This window comes from Lissotriton vulgaris, chromosome 6 (assembly GCF_964263255.1).
Source record: "Lissotriton vulgaris chromosome 6, aLisVul1.2, whole genome shotgun sequence".
NCBI lineage: Eukaryota > Metazoa > Chordata > Amphibia > Caudata > Salamandridae > Lissotriton > Lissotriton vulgaris.
The window spans coordinates 1,891,448,875-1,891,454,416 of record NC_141694.1 but is presented as its reverse complement, the minus strand read 5'-3'; positions in this window follow the sequence as shown (position 1 = coordinate 1,891,454,416).

The window sequence follows — 5,542 nt, the reverse complement described above, 5'->3', positions numbered from 1 at the left end:
GGTCAGAAGCATTTAAAGAAGAGGCCGCTGCACCCGCCGCAGGTGCAGAGCACGAGCACTAGGAACACTTGCTTCTGTTGCTGCTTGAAGCCAAGTATGGAGGAGACCTTAAAAATCTGATCCCCAGCACCAAAAGGTGCTCTTTCAACAGGACTCTCTGTCCTGCAGTGAGTGAGAATCATCTGTATGCGATGGGGGTTATCGGTCCCTGTTTATAAATTCCTTGTGTACGGCCTCAGGTACTGGGTGGGAATAAATCTAAGTTTATTTTATTATCTCAAATCTGTAAGTGTTCAGGCTCTAGCATATCAGCGTTAAATAAAGCTGCATTTGTAAAGCACAAACTACTCACCCTTACGGGTCTCAAGGCCCTGGGGGCCGTCGTGGAAATAGAGTGAGCTATTGCCCAGAGTCACACGGTGCTGAACTGAACTGCCGCCGGAGCCGGGAATCGAACCGTGAGCCCTGTACTCTGAAGTCAGCTGCCCTGGCCACTGCACCACACCTCTCCTCTCATCAGTCCACGTAAGATAGCGATAGCTGTGCATGTTTTTGTTCAATGTTTTTCAGGAAACGTGGGAGTCATTAACACTTTCCGTGCTCATGACGAGCTGAGCTCGTCATGAGGCACGGTTGAGCTGTACTCATGACGAGCTGAGCTTGTCATGACCGTTGGAACGCTCACATGCGGGGAAAACAGGGATAATTTCCCCCCTGTGCTGAATGTTCCAAAACGGGCTCATCATGAGCACAGCGCCACCATGCAGCGAGACGAGTCGAGCTCGTCACAAGCACGGCGGTGCTGCGCGCGGCCCCCCTCCCCCGCACAGCAGGCGAATACGCCCTGCAGCAAAAGGGTTAAACTGTTTCACTCTCTCGCATAATGTAGCCAGCAAGCAAGCTGAATACAAGTTAAGAAACCCCATGAAGGCTTGTAACGTTTTCAATGTGTTCGGAGGTTGTAAAGTAGCACACTACTGCAGAAAGCCAGGTGCCAATCCTTCACCTTCAATGAATAATTCATATCCGAGGTAAATCACATTTGATCATGCAACTTTAGATTTCTTGAAGTTATTTTTATACACCTACCAGGCTAGTAAAATCATTATTCTGTCCACTCTAGCTAGGTGTTTAGTCAAGTCAACATCAGTAACATAAACATCAACAATACACAACCGCACTTCCGGATATTCTTGTAAGATCTTCATAATTCTTGCTTCCAAAATCCTGGGGGTATTCTTATACCCCATGGCAATCTCGTATAGGTGTACTGAAAACTGTTGAAGGGAAAAAGCGGTCAGATACTGAGATTCAAGTTCTATATTTTGGCTAGATCTAAAGTTGTTTTATATTTTACCCTTACTACATTTTTCATTATTCCAATAACATGATAGTTTTGCACAGTATAAGGACATTTATTTGCATTTAATTAAAAAAAGAAATACATTTTCATAATTTAAAACTATTGTATATAAATTAGCAGGCTTCAGTAACACAAAAGAGGTGTGTTCATTGTCTAACTACAATGCCTTGATATTGTAACTGATCTAAAATAGTGTTTGTATTGTGCACTGCTTCTGGCTTTAAAGGATTTAGGGCCAGATGTACAAAGCTTTTTTCAGGTCGCAAACAGCACAAAAGACAGAATTGGGACTTTTGCAACCAGAAAAAAGTACTTTTTACATGTACAAACCCTATTTTGCCATTCAGTAACCTATAAGGGAATCATAAAATGGGTTAACAATTCAGCATTAGGAAAGGGGTGTGTTAAGGGCGTCTATTCTTAATACTGAATTGCAGTGGTATATATGGATGTTTTGAGATCGAAATGCCATAACAAAACATTAGCTTTTTACAATTTGGTGGTAACCCATTCGCAAACGGGAAGGGGTCCTCAACGAATCCCTTTCCCTTTGTGAATATATGCAAAAACGTTTTTTAAGAGCATGCAGTGGTCCCACAGACCACTGCCGACTCTTGAAAAAATTAAAAGAAAACGTTTCATTTTTATTGTTGTCTTTGAAACACATCCTTTTTTCTTTTATGGAAAACGGGCTACATTTCACACAAAAAAAGTTTCTTTATTTAAAAGTAAACACAGACAGCGTGACCTGCTGTCCCAGCAGGCCACCATCTCTGTGGCCTAGCGATTCCAAATGGGTCACAAATTCCAACCTACCTCATGAATATTAATGAGGTGAGTCAATTGTGGCCCACCGGGCATCGCTAACAGTGGAAAACACAATATTGCACACAGCTGTTTGCGATTTCCTATAGTGACTCGCAAAAATGCACTATTAGGTCATCACAACCTGAGTCTATGTACATCTGGCCATCTCGCCTGCACTGCAGACTCTTTTAGGGAATCACACGTGGAGCGGATTCTTTGTCCTAGCCTGCTTGGTTTCTACACAATGCTGGAGCCTGCTCTAAAGCCATTTACATGGATATATTTCCCTCAGCTCTTCAGGTACTAAAGAGGAAAATGCCTGCATTATCATCTCCTCACCTTGGGGTGCATCCCTTAAAAAACCAGAGGCCAGTCTTTATCTGCAAGATTGATGTCATAAGCATCCGATAAAGGAGGCCAGTAGAGAGCTTTTATGCCACACGGCATAGCCCCTGAATCTGCAATACACAATGAACCCTATTCAGAGCGTTCACATGTCCATCTAGTGTGCCATCCTCTATGTACTCCTTAGTTGGAGTCACACTAGAGAGTCTGGTGAACTATCATCCCTTCTGATGGTTCGGTCCACATCAGTGCCGCCCAAGTCCTGTTACGCTGACGTGTGCGTTTTTGCTGAGCATGCTTCTTTCAGGGGTGGCTCTAGGCTCATGGCGGCGCTGGGCAGGGAGCGTAGGTAGGGGGCCCCGGAAGAGGGCGTCCAGGCGGGGAGGAGCGCGGAGGCCAGTGAAGAGGGGGGGGGTTAGGATGTTTGGAAGTGGAACAGAGCCGGAGGCCGCCAAATCCCTGCCAGGGGCCGCCACGCAAATATGTATCCATCCTCAGAGGATTATTATATTAAGGATATATATTAGCGTGGTGGCCCCTGGGGCTTGGTGGTCCTGTGCAGGTGCACAGCTTGCACATGCCTAAGGCCGCCCCTGCTTCTTTGCTAAACCAGCCACCGGCGTTTTCTTGAATTGAGCCTTTGAGTCCGAACCTTTCTCTTTATTCTTTTCACTAACCTCAGCTTCATGTCCTGATTCACGTTTTTGCTTGATATACTCTTTTTGTCTGCACTACTCATACCTCTGCGATACTCAGTCCTTCAGTCCGTCTGTTACATACTGCCCTCTTACTGTCTCCAGAGTCCTGTATGGAACGGGATGCATGGCAAGAAGAATGGTGATACAGATCAGACTTCTTAATCTTGTCATAGTCCCTAAGATTGTATCCCCCTCTGCTGGACTCCTGTGGAGATGGAGACTCAGTCCTTGGGTTTTTGTTTTGCTTCTTTTTAGTCTCCGGCACAGCTTTCTCCTTGCTGTAACCCTCAATCTCATTTTTAGCTTTGAAATGCATTTCAAGGGCCGGTGAACCGAGGGTATCATGGCCAACAGTGGTGTAAACTTCTGAAATTATTTTTGGAAGTAACCTTTCATGATCTTGAAGGGGACCACTGCCAACTACTGGTGCTCTAGCAGGACTGCAGCTTCTCTCAGAATGCCTCTCAGTGCTATGAAAGAGACTGCCTCCAAGCTGCCCATCAGTTTCATCCCAGAAATGAGAGTAGGTGTCACACCATGCTCATTCTGTGCTTGGTTGAACCCCTCTGGTAACGCCACAAAGGAGGGTGGGTCATGCGTGGTAAGGTCAATACTCGCAAATACCATTGCTCAAGTGGGAAACTTCCACAAGTGGTACCTTACTGAGGGGTAGATATATGGTCAGGATTCTGTGCCTATAGTGTGATGTTGTGTGAGGATAGGCCACTTCCAACTGATTGATCTTGCGAGAAATTCAGAGTGGAATTTTATCTTGTTTTGTTGCCACTTTGTCCCTGATGGCATTAATAGTCGGTGGACTTACTGCCTGCACGGCGGCATGTGCAAGTTGTGAGGGTCCATGAGTTAGTGCTCCTCTAACAGACATTTGTGGCGCGGACCGCAGGAGTCACCTATAAACAGACACTGCCTGAGGCTGCAGCCGTATTACAGCTATTCGGTCCGCAAGAAGGTGTTCTATCGAACAGCAGCAGTGAGCGCGGCACGTAGCTATCAACCATCTACAAACCCCGCAGAAACCAATAAGAAGTGACGCAAGACAGAACAGTCAGTACTTACATTAAATACTGCAAATACGTTCAAGAAATACTTCATTGCTATGTTGCAGAGCACAACTGACCGACACATGAAACTCAAGCAAGCCAATACCCAGGAGAGAATAGACATAGTATTCATAGCAAGGGTAAAGGAAAGATGGGTAGAGAATCACAAATAAGGGGGGAGAGAGCAAATTTAGCCTATTAATCTATCATTTCGGGGCAGAGGCAGACTGCTTGCCTAATCTTATATTTGAAAACTGATGTGAAATTGGTTGAAAAACGTTTTTCGACCTTAGGAGAACCAACTCAAGTCAGGGCACGTTGTTGAGGCTGTTTTAAGCCCTGTCTGCTTGAGGTGGCCTTGAGCTCCCTGTCTCTGGGCTGTGGCTCTGCGGCTCGGCTATATTCTCTTCAGCAGCAGTACCAGCAGAAAGAGCAAGCAGCAAGGTGGCGACTCAACCTGGCTGCGATCTCCTCCCCGTGTGGTCGTTGTGGCACTCGCTGCCTCTACAGCACCAGAGGTTGTCCGCAGAAGCAGGGCCGCATACAGTGCCTGGCTAGCCTAGGAACCAGCCCTTCCCTGGCACTGGCGAATGCACGCTTGAGGGCACTGGGAGAGAGCCTGGATGCTGGGGAGGGCAGGGTGGCCGAGGCGAAGGCGCGCAAAAGCCAAAGCTGCCCTCACTGAGTAGTCTAGAAATCACTCCCCAGACTTCCAGACTGGCATATGCACCGTGCATACCTGCCACCCAGTGGCATTCGTTTTTTGTGAGCTCAGTGGCCTGGCTATTGCGGTGCAGCGGTCGCCGCCCGGTGGTGGAGCGCAAGCAGGGACCAGGGCAGTTACAGCTGAGGCGCAGACCTCACCTTGACACCTCCCCTCCAGCCCCTTCTACTGCCCCCCACCGCCCCCAAGAATGCAATGCCACTGCGTGTTTGGTTAGAAAATTGCAAAATCAGCCCCCTGTTCATCAAGATAGACCACCCAGGCCAACCCTCCAAACCACCATCACACAGGCCTGGAGGCGGTCAAATAACCACCATCCACCATTGGCCTACCCAACTTTGAGACAAAAGTCTGCCTCCTGGAGTACAAAGAGGCAACTGATTGTGAAATACCAAGTTATACAAATGTGCTTTACAACATCAGATAACACAGACTAGCAGTGGGGTGCAGGGTTCACACTCTGTTGGTGACATTTCACCAGTAAATACAGATCTCAGAGAAGGTGTAGAAATCCTTAACATGATGGAAAACAATTAGCCACATA